Genomic DNA, 24,578 nt, shown 5'->3' with positions numbered 1-24,578 from the left:
GGTTTTATGACAATCGAATTGTTATCTTGTAGAGATTTGAGAGCATGTCGTTCTTCCAACGTAAGGTTGGAAGGATAAAAAAGCATATTTTTCCGGGAAGAAAATGGCGGACTCATGCGCAGTGCGCCCGCCAAGATCTGCCAGCCTGCACCCGGCAACAATAGGAAGATTTTTCCAATTTGTTCATTTTGGTCACTATGATGGACCCTATCACAGTGATCAAAATAAAACATAGTAAATAAACCCCCCTGTATCACTCCCTTAGTTAGGAAAAGATAATAAAATAAAGAAAATGTATTTGTTTCCATTTTCCAATTTGGGTTACAGTTGAGCTAAAGTGAGTTGGCTAAAGTTAGGGTTGGGGTTAAAGTTAGGGTAAGGGTTGGGGCTAAAGTTAGGGTTAGAGTTGGGATTAGGGTTAGGGTTGGGATTAGGGTTATGTTTAGGGCTGGGATTAGGGTTAGGGGTGTGTTGGGGTTAGGGTTGTGATTAGGGTTATTATTAGGGTTGGGATTAGGGTTAGGGGTGTGTTGGGGTTAGGGTTGTGGTTAGTTTTATGGTTAGGGTTGGGATTAGAATTGGGGAGATTCCACTGTTTAGGTACATCAGGGGGTCTCCAAACGCAACATGGCTCCACTATTGATTGCAGCCAAATTTGCGTTCAAAAAGTCAAATAGTGCTTACTCCTTTCTGAGCTCTGCTGTGTGCCCAAACAGTGGTTCACCCACAGATATGGGGTATCCGCGCACTCAGGACAAATTGGAAAACAACTTTTGTTGTCCAGTTTCTCCTGTTACCCTTGGAAAAATAAAAAAAATTGGGGCTAAAAAAATCATTTTTGTGGGAAAAAAAGATTTTTTATTTTCACGGCTCTGCGTTATAAACTTCTGTGAAGTACATGGGCGTTCAAAGTGCTCACCACACATCTAGATAAGCTCCTTGGGGGGATCTAGTTTCCAAAATGGGGTCACTTGTGTGGGGTTTCCACTATTTAGGCACATCAGGGGCTCTGCAAACACAACATGATGCCTGCAGACCATTCCATTACAGTCTGCGTTCCAAAATATCGCTACTTCCCTTCCGAGCCCTGACATGTGCCCAACCAGTAGTTTTCTCCCACATGTGGGGCATCAGCATACTCATGACAAATTGGACAACAACTTTTGGGGTCCAATTTCTCCTGTTACCCTTGGGAAAATAAAAAATTGGGGGCTAAAAAATCATTTTTGTGGAAAAAAATGATTTTTTATTTCCACGGCTCTGCATTATAAACTTCTGTGAAGCACTTGGGCATTCAAAGTGCTCAATACACATCTAGATAAGTTCCTTGGGGAGTCTAGTTTCCAAAATGGTGTCACTTGTGGGGGGTTTCTACTGTTTAGGCACATCAGGGGCTCTGCAAATTCAACATGACGCCCGCAGACTATTCTTTCAAAAGTCTGCATTCCAAAAGGCGCTCCTTCCCTTCCGGGCTCTTCCATGCACCCAAACAGGGGTCCCCCCCACATATGGGGTATCAGTGTACTCAGGACAAATTGCACAACAACTTTCGTGGTCCAATTTCTCCTGCTACCCTTGTGAAAGTAAAAATTTGGGGGTGAAAAATCATTTTTATGGAAAAAATATGATTTTTTTATTTTCACGGCTCTACGTTATAAACTTCTGTGAAGCACTTGGGGGTTTATAATGCTCCCCACACATCTAGATAAGCTCCATGGAGGGTTTAGTTTCCAAAGTGGGGTCACTTGTTGGGAGTTTCTACTGTTTAGGTACATCAGGGGCTCTGCAAACGCAACATGATGCCCGCAGACCATTCCATCAAAGTCTGCATTTTAAAACATCATTACTTCTCTTCCGAGCCCCGATGTGTGCCAAACAGAGGTTCCGCACCACATATGGGGTATAGTCATACTCGGGACAAACTGGACAGCAACTTTTGGGGTTCAATTTCTCCTGTTACCCTTGTGAAAATTAAAATTGCGGGCTAAAAAATCATTTTTGAGGAAAATAAAAAGATTTTTTATTTTCACTGCTCTACATCATAAACTTCTGTGAAGCACTTGGGAGTTAATAGTGCTCACCACAAACTAGATAAGTTCCTTAACCCCTTAGTGACAGAGCCAATTTGGTACTTAATGACCAGGCCAATTTTTGCAATTCTGACCACTGTCACTTTATGAGGTTATAACTCTGGAACGCTTCAACGGATCCCGCTGATTCTGAGATTGTTTTTTCGTGACATATTGTACTTCATGTTAGTGGTAACATTTCTTCGATATTACTTGCGATTATTTATGAAAAAAACGGAAATATGGCGAAAATTTTTAAAATTTTGCAATTTTCAAACTTTGTATTTTTATGCCCTTAAATCAGAGAGATATGTCACAAAAAATAGTTAATAAATAACATTTCCCACATGTCTACTTCACATCAGCACAATTTTGGAAACAAAATTTTTTTTTTGTTAGGGAGTTATAAGGGTTAAAAGTTGACCAGCAATTTCTCATTTTTACAACACCATTTTTTTTTAGGGACCACATCACATTTGAAGTCATTTTGAGGGGTCTATATGATAGAAAATAATGAAGTGTGACACCATTCTAAAAACTACACCCCTCAAGGTTCTCAAAACCACATTCAAGAAGTTTATTAACCCTTTACGTGCTTCACAGGAACTGAAACAACGTGGAAGGAAAAAATGAACATTTAACTTTTTTTTGCAAACCTCTTAATTCAGAACCATTTTTTTTATTTTCACAAGTGTAAAAACAGAAATGTAACCATATATTTTGTTACGCAATTTCTCCTGAATACACCAATACCCCATATGTGGGGGTAAACCACTTTTTGGGCGCACCGCAGAACTTGGAAGTGAAGGAGCGCCGTTTGACTTTTTCAATGCAGAATTGGCTGGAATTGAGATCGGACGCCATGTCACGTTTAGAGAGCCCCTGATGTGCCTAAACAGTGGAAACTCCCCACAAGTGACACCATTTTGGAAACTAGACCCCTTAAGGAACTTATCTAGATGTGTGGTGAGCACTTTGAACCCCCAAGTGCTTCACAGAAGTTTATAACGTAGAGCCGTGAAAATAAAAAATCGCTTTTGTTTACACAAAAATGATCTTTTCGCCCACAAATTCTTATTTTCACAAGGGTAACAGGAGAAATTAGACCACAAAAGTTGTTGTGCGATTTCTCCTGAATACGTCGATACCCCATATGTGAGGGTAAACCACTGTTTGGGCGCACTGCAGAGCTTGGAAGTGAAGGAGCGCCGTTTTACTTTTTCAATGTAGAATTGGCTGGAATTGAGATTGGACGCCATGTCGTGTTTGGAGAGCCTCTGATGTGCCTAAACAGTGAAAACCCCCCACAAGTGACACCATTTTGGAAACTAGACCCCTTAAGGAGCATATCTAGATGTGTGGTGAGCACTTTGAACCCCCATGTGCTTCACAAAAGTTTATAATGTAGAGCCGTGAAAAAAAAAAATCGCATTTTTTCTACAAAAATGATCTTTTTGCCCACAAATTTTTATTTTCACAAGGGTAACAGGAGAAATTAGACCACAAAAGTTGTTGTGCAATTTCTCCTGAGTACGCTGATACCCAATATGTGGGGGTAAACCACTGTTTGGGCGCACCGCAGAGCTTGGAAGAGAAAGAGTGCCGTTTTACTTTTTCAATGTAGAATTGGCTGGAATTGAGATCGGACGCCATGTCGCGTTTGGAGAGCCCCTGATGTGCCTAAACAGTAGAAATCCCCCACAAGTGACCCCATTTTGGAAACTAGACCCCCCATGGAACTTATCTAGATGTGTGGTGAGAACCTTGAATGCCCAAGTGCTTCACAGAAGTTTATAATGCAGAGCCGTGAAAATAAAAAAAAATTTTTATTTTCCACAAAAAAGATATTGTAGCCCCCAAGTTTTTATTTTCACAAGGGTAACAAGAGAAATTGGACCCCAAAAGTTGTTGTCCAATTTGTCCTGAGTATGCTGGTACCCCATATGTGGGGGTAAACCACTGTTTGGGCGCACGGCAGAGCTCGGAAGGAAGGAGCGCCGTTTTGGAATGCAGACTTTGATAGAATGGTCTGCGGGTATTATGTTGCGTTTGCAGAGCCCCTGATGTACTTAACCAGTAGAAACCCTCCACAAGTGACCCCATTTTGGAAACTAGACCCCCCAAGGAACTTATCTAGATGTGTGGTGAGAACTTTGAATGCCCAAGTGCTTCACAGAAGTTTAGAATGCAGAGTCGTGAAAATAAAAAATATTTTTTTTCCACAAAAAAGATATTGTAGCCCCCAAGTTTTTATTTTCACAAGGGTAACAGGAGAAATTGGACTGCAATAGTTGTTGTGCAATTTATCCCGAGTACGCTGATGCGCCATATGTTGGGGTAAACCACTGTTTGGGCGCACGGCAGAGCTCGGAAGGGAAGGAGCGCCTTTTTGGAATGCAGACTTTGATAGAATGGTCTGTGGGCATTATGTTGCGATTGCAGAGCCCCTGATATACCTAAACTGTAGTAACCCCCCACAAGTGACCCCATTTTGGAAACTAGACCCCCCAAGGAACTTATCTAGATGTGTGGTGAGAACTTTGCATTCTAAACTTCTGTGAAGCACTTGGGCATTCAGAGTCGTGAAAATAAAAAAAATTTTTTTTTTCCACAAAAAAGATATTGTAGCCCCCAAGTTTTTATTTTCACAAGGGTAACAGGAGAAATTGGACTGCAATAGTTGTTGTCCAATTTATCCCGAGTACGCTGATGCGCCATATGTGGGGGTAAACCACTGTTTGGGCGCACGGCAGAGCTCGGAAGGGAAGGAGCGCCTTTTTGGAATGCAGACTTTGATAGAATGGTCTGTGGGCATTATGTTGCGATTGCAGAGCCCCTGATATACCTAAACTGTAGTAACCCCCCACAAGTGACCCCATTTTGGAAACTAGACCCCCCAAATTATCTAAATGTGTGGTGAGAACTTTGAATGCCCAAGTGCGTCACAGAAGTTTAGAATGCAGAGTCGTGAAAATAAAAAATATTTTTTTTTTCACAAAAAAGATATTGTAGCCCCCAAGTTTTTATTTTCACAAGGGTAACAAGAGAAATTGGACCCCAGAAGTTGTTGTCCAATTTATCTCGAGTACGCTGATGCCCCATATGTGGGGGTAACCCACTGTTTGGGCGCACGGCAGAGCTCAGAAGGGAGGGAGCACCATTTGACTTTTTGAGCGCAAAATTGGCTGTCGTGTTTGGAGACCCCCTGATGTACCTAAACAGTGGAAACCCCCCAATTCTAGCTCCAACCCTAACCCCAACACACCCCTAACCCTAATCCCAACCTGATCCATAATCCTAATCACTAACCCTAACCATAATCACAACCCTTACCCCAAAACAACCCTAATGTCAACCCTAACCATAACCCTAATCAAAACCCTAAATCCAACACACCCCTAATCCTAATCTCAACCCTAACCCTAATCCCAATACACCCCTAATCACAACCCTAACCTTAACTCTAATCCCAAACCTAACCCTAATCCCAAGCGTAACCCTAATGCCAACCCTAACCCTAATACCAACCCTAATCCAAACCCTAACCCTAATCCCAGCTCTAACCCTAACTTTAGCCCCAACCCTAACCCTAGCCCTAAGGCTACTTTCACACTTGCGTCGTTTGGCATTCCGTCGCAATCCGTCATTTTGGACAAGAAACGGATCCTGCAAATGTGCCCGCAGGATGCGTTTTTTGCCCATAGACTTGTATTGCCGACGGATCGTGACGGATGGCCACACGTCGCGTCCGTCGTGTACTGGATCAGTTGTGTTTTGGCGGAGCGTCGGCACAAAAAAACGTTCAATGAAATGTTTTTTTGTACGTCGCATCCGCCATTTCTGACCGCGCATGCGTGGCCGTAACTCCGCCCCCTCCGCCCCAGGACATAGATTGGGCAGCGGATGCGTTGAAAAACTACAGCTGCTGCCCACGTTGTGCACAATTTTCACAACGTGCGTCGGTATGTCGGGCCGACGCATTGCGACGGCCCCGTACCGACGTAAGTGTGAAAGAAGCCTAACCCTAAATTTAGCCCCAACCCTAACCCTAAATTTAGCCCCAACCCAAACCCTATATTTAGCCCCAACCCTAGCCCTAACCCTAGCCCTAACCCTACCCCTAACCTAACCCTACCCCTAACCCTACCCCTAACCTAACCCTACCCCTAACCTAACCCTACCCCTAACCCTACCCCTAACCCTACCCCTACCCCTAATTTTAGCCCCAACTGCTGTTCTCCTGCCGGCCGGCAGATGGAGACAGATGGCGGGCGCACTGGGCATGCGTCCGCCATGTTCTTCTGCCGGCGGCCAGGAGGAGCAGCAAGAGGATCCAGGGACACAGGTGAGTATTGTAGGGTCCCCGAATCCCCCTATTTCTCTGTCCTCTGATGTGCGATCACATCAGAGGACAGAGAATTACACTTTACTTTTTTTTTTTTGCGGTCGACGGGAAACAGTTAATTACTGGCGATCGCAAAACAGGGGTCGGTAAAACCGACCCCGATCATGCTCTTTGGGGTCTCGGCTACCCCCGGCAGCCGAGACCCCAAAGATTCTCTCAGTGCCGGCCGGCGGGCGCACTGCGCATGCGCCCGCCATTTTAAAGATGGCGGCGCCCACCGGGAGACACGAGGAGCATCGGGGGAGCTAGGTGAGTATTGGGGGGCCACCTGGGACCCCTTTTCTCTGTCCTCCGATGTGCGATCACATCGGAGGACAGAGAAATTAAAAAGAGATCGCTTTTTTTTTTTTTGTGATCGCCGGTAAATGGTTAATTACCGGCGATCGCAAATGCGGGGTGGGTTAAAAAACCCCCGAATCATGTTCTCTGGGGTTTCGGCTACCCCCGGCAGCCGAGACCCCGGAGAAAATCGGCCTGTGGGGGGCGCTATTTACTTTTTCCACAGCGCCGTTGCTGTGGTTTAAGTACCCTTAGCGGCCGCCGTTAAAAGGCGTATCGGCGGTCGCTAAGGGGTTAAGAGTTCTAGTTTCCAAAATGGTGTCACTTGTGGGTTTTTCTTCACTGTTTAGGCACATCAGGGGCTCCCTAAAAGTGACATGGCGTCCGATCTCAATTCCAGGCAATTCTGCATTGAAAAAAATCAAACGGCGCTCCTTCTCTTCCATGCTCTGCCGTGCGCCCAAACAGTGGTTTACCCCCACATATAGGGTATCGGCGTATTCAGGAGAAATTGCACTAAAAATTTTGTGGTTCATTTTTATACACTTGTGAAAATAAAAAAAATAGTTCTGAATTAAAATGTTTGTAAAAAAAAAAAAGTAAAATGTTAATTTTTTCCTTCCACATTGCTTCAGTTCCTGTCAAGCACGTAAAGGGTTAATAAACTTCTTGAATGTGGTTTTTAGCACCTTGAGGGGTGTAGTTTTTAGAATGGTGTCACTTTCGGGTATTGTCTGTCATGTACACCCCTCAAAGTGACGTTAAATGTGAGATGGTCCCTAAAAAAATGGTTTTGCTAATTTTGTTGCAAAAATGAGAAATCGCTGGTCAACTTTTAACCCTTATTGTGCTGATGTAAAGTAGACATGTGGGAAATGTTATTTATTAACTATTTTGTGTGACACATCTCTCTGATACAAAGGCATAAAAATTCAAAGTTTGAAAATTGAAAAATGTTAACAATTTTCGCCATATTTCCATTTTTTCATAAATAAACGCAAGTAATATTGAATAAATTTTACCACTAACATGAAGTACAATATGTCACGAAAAAACATTCACAGACTCAGCGGGATCCTTTAAAGCGTTACAGAGTTATAACCTCATAAAATGACAGTGGTCAGAATTGTAAAAATTGGCCTGGTCATTAAGCTGCAAATTGGCTCTGTCACTAAGGGGTTAAGTTCATCTATGGAACCCTCCCAGATAAACCAAATATTGCCTATGTAACAAATCTAGTGGTGCATTTTGTCAACATGTTTGACACTGTTACATAGAAAGATGATATGTTCCCATGCCTCAAGGTACAGATTTGCATACGAGGGGGTACACGTGGCCCCCATAGCTGTTCCTTGGAGCTGGAGATATATTTGGTTGTTAAAGATAAAGCAATTGTGCCTTAGTATAAAATCCAATAGGTTGATAATGAAATCTATCAGGGGTCTATCAAGATTGCTTGTTTGCAGAAACCAAGAGGCTGCATTTAACCCATCAGTGTGTCTAATCGACGTATACAGACTCTCAATGCCTGCCGTTACCATGATCATGTTTTCATGCAAGAGTAGTCGATCAAATTGACAAGGAGCAGACGTAGTGTCTCTAATATATGAGGGTAAAGATGAGACAAGTGGTTTGAGGTAAAATTCGATAATTTGACACTATTTCACAGGGACCTTCAATCCCAGACTCAATAGGTCGCCCCTGGGGATCTGTGGAATTTTTATGAACTTTGAGAACTAAGTAAAAAGTGTGCATGCGGGGTTTAGTTGTAACAATTATTTCCATCATCTTTTTGGGAATTACACAATCCTCAAAGGCCCTGATCATGATGGCAGATTGGTCTTCCTGGAATTTATCTATGGGATTATATGATAATTTTCAGTAGCAATTTTTGTCAGATAGCAGTTTATATGCCTGTTTTTCATAAAGCGTGTTAGGCTTAGAATCCGGGAATTTCAAATCCGTGTAAGAGAGCATATAAGAGACATTGACAAATCCTGGACCATGAGTGCAGAAGAACCTTTGAAGAATCTGCCGAAACATTTCAGAGAATTCCATAATTCGGACTCGAGTAAACTCATCCTGAGGGCCATCGATCAGGTATCAATGGGTCAGAGGGGGGTAATCTATCCAAGAGGTTAGCACAGATAGAGAGTCACAGGATTTACCGGCTACAGACAGTTGCACCATTAGGCCTCAATGAAAATTTTGTGTTCAGTTCATTCCTCTGAATCATGGTATCTTTCATTTTATGGGTCATGCAATAAGCTTATTGGTTTTTTTAGTATGTAATTCTTAACTTGGTATCCATATTCATCTGATAGCATATTAATTGATTTTTATCTATTCTAGAAATACCCAATATCTGTCAATTTGCCTCGCAATATATTATATCTGACCTGGTCTTGTGCCTCGGGTTTTTCTTTTAACTGTGACCTACATCTACGCTGCTGCTACGGAGAAAGTTGCTGGTAAATATTCACCAGGACACCGGCACAAAGTAAATTTAACTAAGGATTTTTGTCTCGTGACTTCTTCATGATCGACAGTTTGGAGGAGATCAATTATATTTTAATATAGTTTTTTTTATTTTTGTGCACTATGTGTAATTTATGGCACTCCAATGTTTTACTCATCATGATACGTAAGCACATAGCACTTTTTTGCACTATTGTCACTTTCATTCCTAGCTCTGTCTTTGTGGCAGTTGTTAATTGTATTTATTTGTAATTAGCATGTGATGCATGAATAGCGGCATTTGCATGTTTATTATTGTTTTCCTATTTTCGTCCCTGTTTCATTTATAATATCCTACATCACATTCTGTCACATCACATTGTTGGTCAGATATCACATACTCATAGCCTATAGTGGCTTTTCAATACAAAGCATTCTTTACTTTCATTTTTAATATTTATATCATATGTAACATAATTACTCCTTTCACTTATCTTGCTCTCCTTATTCATAACATAAGTTTCTATACGAGATAATATTCTTGGCTTCTAAGTATCGGTGTGTTGCATGTGGCGCTCTCTCACCCTCTGACACCTGGATAAGTGACCATTTGGGGGCTCAGGCGCATGTGCCCTCTTACAGACGGACCATGCTGGCTTGCATTCCACAGCCGCAAGTCCATGAGTCTCAGCAGCTGGCTGACGTCAGCAGCACATGCGCACAGTATACCGGAAACGCCTCCTGTATCATCTATGCACACAGCACTGCATGCACGTGACTACCGCACACCTCCACATTTGCTACCGCTGATTGGTTGGCCATACTATTTAATCAGTCCTACCCCTCCCCAACACACGCCTCCTGACGAAGCGAAACGTGCGTTGGGGCGGCGGGAACGCCACACACAGATTCGTGACTCATGTAAGTGCTGCTATTCATTATTACAGTATATTATTGCCTGCCTTATAGGGAATGCGTCCCTGGACTATATATTTGATTTACAAGTGGCTCTAAGGATATACAATAGAGTGCAAGCGCTGTGAAATTACCGTACATCTTGTATGGTGGTTTTCCCTGCTTGGAATGCAGTTAACTTGGATATTATAGTGTTTTTTCATTTTAATTGTGTTTAAATAAAAGATATTTTTAACTCGGCACTACACTGTAGTTTCTCTTTGTGGTCTAGGTTACCAAGAGAGGTGTTTATATTCACCCATACATTGACATTAGCCATAGGTAAGTGTTCACACTGGGCAGTTAGGTCAGGGACCCCATCAGATTCTTGAGATTGCCTTGATGATGGTTGATGGGGTCACACTATTTGGCCAAATTTTGTGCTAAACATCTCACGTGTATTTTTCCTAAATTTCAAAAGCCATTTTGCTATTCTCACTTCATGTATTTCACATTGACATGCTTTAACACGATTGACAGTGCCGTATATGCCACTAGGCACTGGAGTCACATGTCTAGGGTGCTGGGCTGCAACGTGCGGCACCAAGACAGGGAAGAAAAAAATTTTATTTTATTTTTCTTAGCCTCCCCTTCCTCCGTTAGACAATCCTGGAAATCTGCTGTCCTTTCAAGGGGGCGTGCACCTCCATATTCACCTCGATGCAGGGAGCTGACTTACCCAGAAAGTAGTGGCGCCACAGATTTCGAGGTCAGAGATGTCCCTGCATCCGAGGTGCTTCAGCGTCTGTGCAAGCGAGGAGGATGAGATCATCTCTCACTGCATACATCACAGCAGAGGAGGAGGAAGACGACATGGGAGAAGGACACAGTAGCAGGTGAGCGCTCATAGAGCTGAAGATGTGGGGAGGCCGGTGAGAGGGGAGCTGCTGCTGCATACTGGTGAGAGGAGGCTGGTGACAGGGGATGCTGCTGCTGTATACTGTGAGAGCAGGCTGGTGACAGGGGAGGCTGTTGCTGTATACTGCTGAGAGGATGCTGGTGACAGGGAAGGCCGCTGCAGTATACGGTGAGAGCAGGCTGGTGACAGGAGGCTGTTGCTGTATACTGGTGAGAGGAGGCTGGTGACAGGGGATGCTGCTGCTGTATACTGTGAGAGCAGGCTGGTGACAGGGGAGGCTGTTGCTGTATACTGGTGAGAGGATGCTGGTGACAGGGAAGGCCGCTGCTGTATACGGTGAGAGCAGGCTGGTGACAGGAGGCTGTTGCTGTATACTGGTGAGAAGAGGCTGGTGACAGGGGAGGCTGCTGCTATATGCTGGTGAGTGGAGGCTGGTGACGGGGGAGGCTGTGCAGTAAACTGGTGAGAGGAGGCTGGTGACAGGGAGGCTGTGCTGTATACTGGTGAGCGGAGGCTGGTGACAGGGGAGGCTGTTGCTGTATACTGGTGAACAGGGGAGGCTGCTGCTGTATACTGGTGAACAGGGGAGGCTAATGACAGGAAGGCTGCTGCAGTATACTGGTGAACAGGGGAGGCTGCTGCTGTATACGGTGAGAGCAGGCTGGTGACAGGAGGCTGTTGCTGTATACTGGTGAGAGGAGGCTGGTGACAGGGGAGGCTGCTGCTATATGCTGGTGAGTGGAGGCTGGTGACGGGGGAGGCTGTGCAGTATACTGGTGAGAGGAGGCTGGTGACGGGGAGGCTGTGCTGTATACTGGTGAGCAGAGGCTGGTGACAGGGGAGGCTGTTGCTGTATACTGGTGAACAGGGGAGGCTGCTGCTGTATACTGGTGAACAGGGGAGGCTAATGACAGGACAGCTGCTGCAGTATACTGGTGAACAGGGGAGGCTGGTGACAGGGGAGGCTGATGACAGGGAAGGCTGCTGCTGTATACTGGTGACAGGGGAGGCTGTGCTGTATATTGGTGAACATGGGAGACTGGTGACAGGGGAGGCTGGTGCTGTAAACTGGTGAACAGGGGAGAATGGTGACAGGGGAGACTGCTGTATACTGGTGAACAGGGGAGACTGGTGCCAGAGAAGGCTGTGCTGTATTTTGGTGAACAGGGGAGACTGGTGACGGGAGGTGTTGTGAATTCTGTTGTCGGGCTCCCTCCTGTGGTCATGAATGGTACTTCGGCTGGTTCTGTCCATGGACTTCCTCTGGTGGGTGTTTCTGAGTTTCACAGGTGACAAGGTTAATTCGTTAGCTGCTGCTCTATTTAACTCCACTTAGATCTTTGCTCCATGCCACCTGTCAATGTTCCAGTATTGGTCTGTTCACTCCTGGATCGTTCTTGTGACCTGTCTTCCCATCAGAAGCTAAGTTCCAGCTTGTATTTCTTTGGTTTGCTATTTTTCTGTCCAGCTTGCTATTTAATTTGTTGTCTTGCTTGCTGGAAGCTCTGGGACGCAGAGGGAGCGCCTCCGCACCGTGAGTCGGTGCGGAGGGTCTTTTTGCGCCCTCTGCGTGGTCTTTTTGTAGGTTTTTGTGCTGACCGCAAAGTAACCTTTCCTATCCTCGGTCTGTTCAGTAAGTCGGGCCTCACTTTGCTAAATCTATTTCATCTCTGTGTTTGTATTTTCATCTTTACTCACAGTCATTATATGTGGGGGGCTGCCTTTTCCTTTGGGGACTTTCTCTGAGGCAAGGTAGGCTTTATTTTTCTATCTTCAGGGCTAGCTAGTTTCTTAGGCTGTGCCGAGTTGCATAGGGAGCGTTAGGCGCAATCCACGGCTATTTCTAGTGTGTTTGATAGGTTTAGGGATTGCGGTCAGCAGAGTTCCCACGTCCCAGAGCTCGTCCTTATTATCAGTAACTATCAGGTCATTCCGTGTGCTCTTAACCACCAGGTCCATTATTGTCCTGACCACCTGGTCATAACAGGGAGGCTGTGCTGTATACTGATGAACAGGGGAGACTGGTGATAGGGGAGGCTGTGCTATATGCTGGTGAAAGGGAAGGCTGTGCTGTATGCTGGTGACAGGGGAGGATGCTGCTATATACTGGTGATCAGGGGAGGCTGGTAGCAGGGGAGGCTGCTGCTGTATACTGGTGAATAGGGGAGGCTGGTGACAGTGGAGGCTCCTACTGTATACTGATGAACAGGGGAGATTGGTGACGGGAGACTCCTGCTGTATGCTGGTGAACAGGGGAGACTGTGCTTTATACTGGTGAACAGGGGAGTCTGATGCTGCTGTATACTGGTGAACAAGGGAGGCTGGTGCTGCTGTATACTTGTGAACAGGAGAGGCTGGTGCTGCTATATACTGGTGAACAGGGGAGGCTGGTGCTGCTATACTTAAAGGGAAGGTGCCATCAAAAAAATGTTTTTTTCCAGCAATTGAAAAAATGTAAAGAATTAATGTTCACATTTTCTTAAAAAACATTATCATTTGTTTAGAATTTAGTAAAATATGAAAAATAATTTGAAAAGGTTTGGCATTTCCACTTTTAAACACTAGGGGGTGCAACTGCTGAAATTTGACAAAAACCTAGTGTACAAATAGCTCACATTACAGCACTGCAGTAATTATGGGCGGAGTCTGCTGACATGTGTGTGATGTCTCCTCTCCTCCCCATCTGGGTGTTTGCTAAGGGATAAGAGAGGATGATATTCAGGAACCCAGTGAGCAGCCATTTTGTTGGTGATTGCAAAGTTATACTGACAAGTAGACAGTCACCGAGGATGGCAGGCAGCCAGGACTCTGGGAGATACAGTGGGGCAAAAAAGTATTTAGTCAGTCAGCAATAGTGCAAGTTCCACCACTTAAAAAGATGAGAGGCGTCTGTAATTTACATCATAGGTAGACTGTTGTGAATTCTGTGGTCAAGCTCCCTCCTGTGGTCATGAGTGGTACTTCGGCTGGTTCTGTCCATGAGCTTCCTCTGGTGGATGTGAGTGGGGTTGCGGCTTCTGAGTTTCCTTCCTCAGGTGACGAGGTTAAGTCGTTAGGTGCTGCTCTATTTAACTCCACCTAGTTCTTTGTTCCTTGCCTCCAGTCAATGTTCCAGTATTGGTCTTGCTCTCTCCTGGATCGTTCTTGTGGCCTGTCTTCCCTGCATAAGCCAAGTTCTGCTTGTGTTTCTTGGTTTGCTATTTTTTCTGTCCAGCTTGCTATTTTGGTTTGTCTTGCTTGCTGGAAGCTCTGGGACGCAGAGGGAGCACCTCTGTACCGTTAGTCGGTGCGGAGGGTCTTTTTGCGCCCTCTGCGTGGTTGTTTGTAGGTTTTTGTGCTGACCGCAAAGCTATCTTTCCTATCCTCGGTCTATTAAGTAAGTCGGGCCTCACTTTGCTAAATCTATTTCATCTCTGTGTTTGTATTTTCATCTTTACTCACAGTCATTATATGTGGGGGGCTGCCTTTTCCTTTGGGGAATTTCTCTGAGGCAAGGTAGGCTTATTTTTCTATATTCAGGGCTAGCTAGTTTCTTAGGCTGTGCCGAGGCGCCTAGGTCTGGTCAGGAGCGCTCCACGGCTACTTCTAGTGTGGTGTGATAGGATTAGGGATTGCGGTCAGCAGAGTTCCCACGTCTCAGAGCTCGTCCTATGTTATTAGTAACTATCAGGTCACTTTGTGTGCTCTTAACCACCAGGTCCATTGTGTTTCTAAACCACCAGTTCATAACAGTAGACCTCAACTATGGGAGACAAACTGAGAAAAAAAAATCCAGAAAATCACATTGTCTGTTTTTTTAACATTTTATTTGCATATTATGGTGGAAATTAAGTATTTGGTCAGAAACAAAATTTCATCTCAATACTTTGTAATATATCCTTTGTTGGCAATGACAGAGGTCAAACGTTTTCTGTAAGTCTTCACAAGGTTGCCACACAATGTTGTTGGTATGTTGGCCCATTCCTCCATGCAGATCTCCTCTAGAGCAGTGATGTTTTTGGCTTTTCGCTTGGCAACACGGACTTTCAACTCCCTCCAAAGGTTTTCTATAGGGTTGAGATCTGGAGACTGGCTAGGCCACTCCAGGACCTTGAAATGCTTCTTACGAAGCCACTCCTTCGTTGCCCTGGCGGTGTGCTTTGGATCATTGTCATGTTGAAAGACCCAGCCACGTTTCATCTTCAATGCCCTTGCTGATGGAAGGAGGTTTGCACTCAAAATCTCACGATACATGGCCCCATTCATTCTTTCATGTACCCGGATCAGTCGTCCTGGCCCCTTTGCAGAGAAACAGCCCCAAAGCATGATGTTTCCACCACCGTGCTTTACAGTAGGTATGGTGTTTGATGGATGCAACTCAGTATTCTTTTTCCTCCAAACACGACAAGTTGTGTTTCTACCAAACAGTTCCAGTTTGGTTTCATCAGAACATAGGACATTCTCCCAAAACTCCTCTGGATCATCCAAATGCTCTCTAGCAAACTTCAGACGGGCCCGGACATGTACTGGCTTAAGCAGTGGGACACGTCTGGCACTGCAGGATCTGAGTCCATGGTGGCGTAGTGTGTTACTTATGGTAGGCCTTGTTACATTGGTCCCAGCTCTCTGCAGTTCATTCACTAGGTCCCCCCGCGTGGTTCTGGGATTTTTGCTCACCGTTCTTGTGATCATTCTGACCCCACGGGGTGGGATTTTGCGTGGAGCCCCAGATCGAGGGAGATTATCAATGGTCTTGTATGTCTTCCATTTTCTAATTATTGCTCCCACTGTTGATTTCTTCACTCCAAGCTGGTTGGCTATTGCAGATTCAGTCTTCCCAGCCTGGTGCAGGGCTACAATTTTGTTTCTGGTGTCCTTTGACAGCTCTTTGGTCTTCACCATAGTGGAGTTTGGAGTCAGACTGTTTGAGGGTGTGCACAGGTGTCTTTTTATACTGATAACAAGTTTAAACAGGTGCCATTACTACAGGTAATGAGTGGAGGAAAGAGGAGACTCTTAAAGAAGAAGTTACAGGTCTGTGAGAGCCAGAAATCTTGATTGTTTGTTTCTGACCAAATACTTATTTTCCACCATAATATGCAAATAAAATGTTAAAAAAACAGACAATGTGATTTTCTGGATTTTTTTTTCTCAGTTTGTCTCCCATAGTTGAGGTCTACCTATGATGTAAATTACAGACGCCTCTCATCTTTTTAAGTGGTGGAACTTGCACTATTGCTGACTGACTAAATACTTTTTTGCCCCACTGTATATGGTGGAGGGAGCAGGGTTACAGCAGCGCAGAGTATCTTAGGAGAGCAGTGTGCAGGTCTATGGGGGGCCCCCTGTTTGGTGCGCGGAGCAGCCAGGGATTGTACATAGAGCGCTGTCTTTTCTACACATGATACCGACTGCTGAGCCGTGTATCTAATCCTGTCCTGTGTGATACCGACTGCTGAGCTGTGTATCTAATCCTGTCCTGTGATACCGACTGCTGAGCCGTGTATCTAATCCTGTCCTGTGTGATACCGACTGCTGAGCCGTGTATCTAATCCTGTCCTGTGTGATACCGACTGCTGAGCCGTGTATCTAAACCTGTCATGTGTGATACTGTGCTGAGCCGTGTATATAATCCTATCCTGTGTGATACTGTACACAGGACAGGATTAGATACAGAGGACTAGATGAGATACAGAGCTCAGCAGTCAGTGTCTCAGGACTGGATTAGCTACACCGGACTGGATTACATAGTTACATAGTTATTAAGGTTGAAGGAAGACTATAAGTCTATCTAGTTCAACCCATAGCCTAACCTAACATGCCCTAACATGTTGATCCAGAGGAAGGCAAAAAAAAAACATGTGGCAAAGAGTAAGCTCCACATTGGGAAAAAAATTCCTTCCCAACTCCACATACGGCAATCAGACTAGTTGCCTTGATCAACGCCCTATCAAGGAATCTAGTATATATAACCTGTAACATTATACTTTTCAAGAAAGGCATCAAGTCCCCTCTTAAATTTAAGTAATGAATCACTCATTACAACATCATATGGCAGAGAGTTCCATAGTCTCACTGCTCTTACAGTAAAGAATCCGCGTCTGTTATTATGCTTAAACCTTTTTTCCTCCAGACGTAGAGGATGCCCCCTTGTCCCTATTTCAGGTCTATGATTAAAAAGATCATCAGAAAGGTCTTTGTACTGTCCCCTCATATATTTATACATTAAAATAAGATCACCCCTTAGTCTTCGTTTTTCCAAACTAAACAGCCCCAAGTGTAATAACCTATCTTGGTATTGCAGACCCCCCAGTCCTCTAATAACCTTGGTCACTCTTCTCTGCGCCCGCTCCAGTTCAGCTATGTCTTTCTTATACACCGGAGACCAGAACTGTGCACAGTATTCTAAGTGTGGTCGAACTAGTGACTTGTATAGAAGTAAAATTATGTTCTCCTCATGAGCATCTATGCCTCTTTTAATGCATCCCATTATTTTATTTGCCTTTGTAGCAGCTGCCTAACACTGGCCACTGAATATGAGTTTGTCATCCACCCATACACCCAGGTCTTTTTCATTGACGGTTTTGCCCACAGTTTTAGAATTAAGCACATAGTTATACATCTTATTACTTCTACCCAAGTGCATGACCTTACATTTATCCCCATTAAAGCTCATTTGCCATTTATCAGCCCAAGCTTCTAGTTTACATAAATCATCTTGTATTATAAAATTGTCCTCCCCTGTATTGATTACCCTGCAGAGTTTAGTGTCATCTGCAAATATTGAAATTCTACTCTGAATGCCCCCTACAAGGTCATTAATAAATATGCTAAAAAGAAGAGGGCCGAATACTGACCCCTGTGGTACCCCACTGCTAACCTCTACCCAGTCCGAGTGTGCTCCATTAATAACCACCCTTTGTTTCCTATCCCTGAGCCAGCTCTCAACCCACTTGCACATATTTTCCCCTATCCCCATTATTCTCATTTTATGTATCAACCTTTTCTGTGGCACCATATCAAAAGCTTTTGAAAAGTCCATATACACTACATCCACTGGGTTCCCTTGGTCCAATCCGGAACTTACCTCTTCATAGAAACTGATCAAATTAGTCTGACATGAACGGTCCCTAGTAAACCCGTGCTGATACTGGGTCATGAGGTTATTCCTCTTCAGATACTCCAGTATAGCATCCTTTAGAATGCCCTCCAGGATTTTACCCACAGTGGAGGTTAAGCTTACTGGCCTATAATTTCCGAGTTCAGTTTTTGTCCCCTTTTTGAATATTGGCACCATATTTGCTATATGCCAGTCCTGTGGTACAGACCCTGTTATTATGGAGTCTTTAAAGATTAAAAATAATGGTCTATCAATGACTGTACTTAATTCCTGCAGTACTCGAGGGTGTATCCCATCCGGGCCCGGAGATTTGTCAATTTTAGTGATTTTTAGACGCCGCCACACTTCCTGCTGGGTTAAGCAGGTGACATTTAATTGGGAATTTTTATCACTAGTCATTTTGTCTGCCATGGGATTTTCTTTTGTAAATACTGGTGAAAAAAAGTAATTTAGCATATTGGCTTTTTCCTCATCCTCATCCACCATTTCACCCAGACTATTTTTAAGGGGGCCAACTGTTGTGAATTCTGTGGCTGAGTTCACTTCTGTGGTCACAAGTGGTATTGCAGTCTCTGGGCTTCCTCCCTCAGGTGTTTTGGTGAGCTCGTTGGCTGCCTTGCTATTTAGCTCCACCTGAGTCTGTCTTCCTTGCTCCTTGTCAATGTTCCAGTGTTGGATCTGAGCTACTGCATCTTTCCTTGGGCCTGCTGCTCTGCTAGATAAGTGCTTCTAGTTTGTTTTCTGTTTTTTCTGTCCAGCTTGCTATTAACTTTTGCTGGAAGCTCTGAGAAGCAAAGGGGTGCACCGCCGTGCTGTTAGTTCGGCACGGTGGGTCTTTTTGCCCCTTTGCGTGGTTTTCGTTTTAGGGTTTTTTGTAGACTGCATAGTTCTCTTGCTATCCTCGCTCTGTCTAGAATATCGGGCCTCACTTTGCTGAATCTATTTCATTCCTACGTTTGTCTTTTCATCTTGCTAACAGTCATTATATGTGGGGGGCTGCCTATTCCTTTGGGGTATTTCTCTGAGGTAAGTCAGGCTTGTATTTCTATCTTCAGGCTAGTCAGCTCCTCAGGCAGTGCCGAGTTGCATAGGTAGTGATAGGCGCAATCCACTGCTGCTTATAGTTGTGTGAGGATAGATTAGGTACTGCAGTCTACAGAGATTCCACGTCTCAGAGCTCGTCCTATTGTTTTTGGTTATTGCCAGATCTCTGTATGTGCGCCGATTACTGCACGCTGTGTTGCCTGATTGCCAGCCATAACAGTACAAGGAGCCCCCTCAAGCCAATGATTCCCAATAGAGGGAAAAAAGAAATCCTGACATCATTTTTTTTTCTTAGCTCTGTCTTCAGTCTTTTTTTTCCCCTAGACATTAGAGTGCTTCAGGACACAGCTGTGGACATGGATATTCAGGCTCTGTGCTCCTCAATGGATAATCTCGTTGTAAATGTACAAAAGATTCAAGATACTATTGATCAGAAATCGATGCTAGAACCAAGAATTCCGATTCCTGATTTGTTTTTTGGTGACAGAACTAAGTTCCTGAGCTTCAGAAATAATTGTAAGCTATTTTTGGCCTTGAAACCTCATTCTTCTGGTAATCCTATTCAACAGGTTTTGATTATTATTTCTTTTTTGCGCGGCGACCCACAGGATTGGGCGTTTTCTCTTGCACCAGGAGATTCTGCATTGAGTAATGTTGATGCATTTTTCCAGGCGCTGGGATTGCTTTACGATGAGCCTAATTCAGTGGATCAGGCTGAGAAAAATCTGCTGGCTTTATGCCAGGGTCAGGATGATGTAGAAGTATATTGTCAGAAATTTAGGAAGTGGTCAGTACTCACTCTGTGGAATGAATCTGCACTAGCGGCTTTGTTCAGAAAGGGTCTCTCTGAAGCTCTTAAGGATGTAATGGTGGGATTTCCTATGCCTGCTGGTTTGAATGAGTCTATGTCCTTGGCCATTCAGATCGGTCGTCGCTTGCGCGAGCGTAAATCTGTGCACCATCTGGCGGTATTGTCTGAGAGTAAACCTGAGCCTATGCAGTGCGACAGGACTATGACTAAAGTAGAACGGCAAGAACACAGACGTCTGAACAGACTGTGTTTCTATTGTGGTGATTCTACTCATGCTATTTCTAATTGTCCTAAACGCACTAGGCGGTTCGATAGCTCTGCCGTTATTGGTACTGTACAGTCCAAATTCCTTTTGTCCGTTACCTTAATGTGCTCTTTGTCATCGTATTCTGTCATGGCGTTTGTGGATTCAGGCGCTGCCCTGAATCTGATGGATTTGGATTATGCTAAACGTTGTGGATTTTTCTTGGAGCCTTTGCGGTGTCCTATTCCGTTGAGAGGAATTGATGCTACACCTTTGCCCAAGAATAAGCCTCAGTACTGGGCCCAGCTGACCATGTGCATGGCTCCTGCACATCAGGAAGTTATTCGCTTTCTGGTACTGCATAATTTGCATGATGTGGTCGTGTTGGGGTTGCCATGGCTACAAACCCATAATCCAGTATTGGATTGGAACTCTATGTCGGTAACCAGCTGGGGTTGTCAGGGAGTACATGGTGATGTTCCATTTTTGTCTATTTCGTCATCCATTCCTTCTGACATCCCAGAGTTCTTGTCGGACTTTCAGGATGTATTTGAAGAGTCCAAGTCTGATGCCCTACCTCCGCATAGGAATTGTGATTGTGCTATCGAGTTGATTCCTGGTAGTAAATTCCCTAAGGGTCGTTTATTTAATTTGTCCGTACCTGAACACACCGCTATGCGCAGTTATGTGAAGGAGTCCCTGGAGAAGGGACATATTCGCCCATCGTCGTCACCATTGGGAGCAGGGTTCTTTTTTGTAGCCAAGAAGGATGGTTCGCTAAGACCGAGTATTGATTACCGCCTTCTTAATAAGATCACTGTTAAGTTTCAGTATCCCTTGCCATTGATATCTGACTTGTTTGCTCGGATTAAGGGGGCTAGTTGGTTTACTAAGATTGATCTTCGTGGTGCGTATAATCTTGTGAGAATCAGGCAGGGAGATGAATGGAAAACGGCATTTAATACGCCCGAGGGTCATTTTGAGTATCTGGTGATGCCGTTCGGACTTGCCAATGCTCCATCTGTTTTTCAGTCTTTTATGCATGACATTTTCCGTGAGTATCTGGATAAATTCTTGATTGTTTACTTGGATGACATTTTGATCTTCTCAGATGATTGGGAGTCTCATGTGAAGCAAGTCAGAATGGTTTTCCAGGTACTGCGTGCTAATTCCTTGTTCGTGAAGGGATCAAAGTGTCTCTTCGGTGTGCAGAAAGTTTCATTTTTGGGGTTCATCTTTTCCCCTTCTACTATCGAGATGGATCCGGTTAAGGTTCAGGCCATCCAGGATTGGACTCAGCCGACATCTCTAAAAAGTCTGCAGAAATTCCTGGGCTTTGCTAATTTTTATCGTCGCTTCATCTGTAATTTTTCTAGCATTGCCAGACCATTGACCGATTTGACCAAGAAGGGTGCTGATTTGGTTAATTGGTCTTCTGCTGCCGTGGAAGCTTTTCAGGAGTTGAAGCGTCGTTTTTGCTGTGCCCCTGTGTTGTGTCAACCTGATGTTTCTCTTCCGTTCCAGGTCGAGGTTGATGCTTCTGAGATTGGTGCAGGGGCGGTTTTGTCACAGAGAGGTTCTGGTTGCTCAGTGTTCAAACCATGTGCTTTCTTTTCCAGGAAATTTTCTGCTGCTGAGCGTAATTATGATGTGGGCAACCGAGAGTTGCTGGCCATGAAGTGGGCATTCGAGGAGTGGCGTCATTGGCTTGAGGGTGCTAAGCATCGCGTGGTGGTATTGACTGATCATAAGAACCTTACTTATCTTGAGTCTGCCAAGCGCTTGAATCCTAGACAGGCCCGTTGGTCGTTATTTTTTGCTCGTTTTGATTTTGTGATTTCATACCTTCCGGGCTCTAAAAATGTGAAGGCGGATGCTCTGTCTAGGAGTTTTGTGCCCGACTCTCCGGGGTTATCTGAGCCAGCGAGTATCCTCAAGGAAGGAGTCATTGTGTCTGCCATCTCCCCTGATTTGCGGAGAGTGTTGCAGAAATTTCAGGCTAATAAACCTGATCGTTGTCCGGCCGAGAAACTGTTCGTCCCTGATAGGTGGACTAGTAAAGTTGTCTCTGAGCTTCATTGTTCGGTGCTGGCCGGTCATCCAGGAATCTTTGGTACCAGGGAGTTGGTTGCTAGATCCTTCTGGTGGCCATCTCTGTCACGGGATGTGCGTGCTTTTGTGCAGTCCTGTGGAATTTGTGCTAGGGCTAAGCCCTGCTGTTCACGTGCCAGTGGGTTGCTTTTGCCCTTGCCGGTCCCGAAGAGGCCTTGGACACATATTTCGATGGATTTCATTTCTGACCTTCCCGTTTCTCAAAAAATGTCGGTCATTTGGGTGGTCTGTGATCGCTTTTCTAAAATGGTCAATCTGGTGCCCTTGGTTAAATTGCCTTCCTCCTCTGATTTGGTGCCTTTGTTCTTCCAGCATGTGGTTCGTTTACATGGCATTCCTGAGAATATTGTTTCTGACAGAGGTTCCCAGTTTGTCTCGAGGTTCTGGTGAGCCTTTTGTGGTAGGATGGGCATTGACCTATCTTTCTCCTCGGCCTTCCATCCTCAGACTAATGGCCAGACCGAACGAACCAATCAGACCTTGGAAACATATCTGAGATGTTTTGTTTCCGCTGACCAGGATGATTGGGTGTCATTTTTGCCGTTGGCTGAGTTCGCCCTTAATAATCGGGCCAGCTCGGCTACCTTGGTCTCTCCATTTTTCTGCAATTCTGGGTTCCATCCTCGTTTCTCTTCAGGACAGGTTGAGTCTTCGGACTGTCCTGGTGTGGATTCTGTGGTGGACAGGTTGCAGCAGATCTGGACTCAGGTAGTGGACAATTTGACCTTGTCCCAGGAGAAGGCTCAGCTTTTCGCTAATCGCAGACGCCGTGTGGGACCCCGACTTCGTGTTGGGGATCTGGTTTGGTTATCTTCTCGTCATATTCCTATGAAGGTTTCCTCTCCTAAATTTAAACCTCGTTTTATTGGTTCGTATAGGATTTCTGAGATTCTCAATCCGGTGTCTTTTCGTCTGACCCTCCCAGACTCCTTTTCCATACATAATGTATTCCATAGGTCGTTGTTGAGGAGATACGTGGCACCTATGGTTCCATCTGTGGAGCCTCCTGCCCCTGTTTTGGTGGAGGGGGAATTGGAGTATATTGTGGAGAAGATTTTGGATTCTCGTGTCTCTAGACGGAAACTCCAGTATCTGGTCAAATGGAAGGGTTATGCTCAGGAAGATAATTCCTGGGTTTTTGCCTCTGATGTCCATGCCCCAGATCTTGTTCGTGCCTTTCATGTGGCTCATCCTTGTCGGCCTGGGGGTTCTGGTGAGGGTTCGGTGACCCCTCCTCAAGGGGGGGGGTACTGTTGTGAATTCTGTGGCTGAGTTCACTTCTGTGGTCACAAGTGGTATTGCAGTCTCTGGGCTTCCTCCCTCAGGTGTTTTGGTGAGCTCGTTGGCTGCCTTGCTATTTAGCTCCACCTGAGTCTGTCTTCCTTGCTCATTGTCAATGTTCCAGTGTTGGATCTGAGCTACTGCATCTTTCCTTGGGCCTGCTGCTCTGCTAGATAAGTGCTTCTAGTTTGTTTTCTGTTTTTTCTGTCCAGCTTGCTATTAACTTTTGCTGGAAGCTCTGAGAAGCAAAGGGGTGCACCGCCGTGCTGTTAGTTCGGCACGGTGGGTCTTTTTGCCCCTTTGCGTGGTTTTCGTTTTAGGGTTTTTTGTAGACTGCATAGTTCTCTTGCTATCCTCGCTCTGTCTAGAATATCGGGCCTCACTTTGCTGAATCTATTTCATTCCTACGTTTGTCTTTTCATCTTGCTAACAGTCATTATATGTGGCGGGCTGCCTATTCCTTTGGGGTATTTCTCTGAGGTAAGTCAGGCTTGTATTTCTATCTTCAGGCTAGTCAGCTCCTCAGGCAGTGCCGAGTTGCATAGGTAGTGATAGGCGCAATCCACTGCTGCTTATAGTTGTGTGAGGATAGATTAGGTACTGCAGTCTACAGAGATTCCACGTCTCAGAGCTCGTCCTATTGTTTTTGGTTATTGCCAGATCTCTGTATGTGCGCTGATTACTGCACGCTGTGTTGCCTGATTGCCAGCCATAACAGCCAACACTATCATTTTTTAGTTTCTTACTAATTATGTAGTTAAAGAATATTTTAGGATTATTTTTACTCTCTCTGGCAATGAGTCTCTCTGTCTCAATCTTTGCTGCCTTGATTTGCTTTTCACAGAATTTATTTAATTTTTTGTATTTATTTAATGCCTCCTCACTACCTACTTCCTTTAATTCTCTAAATGCTTTCTTTTTGTCACTTATTGCGCCACTTACAGCTCTATTTAGCCATATTGTA

This window comes from Ranitomeya imitator, chromosome 9, assembly GCF_032444005.1.
Source record: "Ranitomeya imitator isolate aRanImi1 chromosome 9, aRanImi1.pri, whole genome shotgun sequence".
Classification (NCBI taxonomy): Eukaryota; Metazoa; Chordata; class Amphibia; order Anura; family Dendrobatidae; genus Ranitomeya; species Ranitomeya imitator.
The sequence above is the reverse complement of the archived record's forward strand: the minus strand, read 5'-3'. Positions refer to the sequence as shown.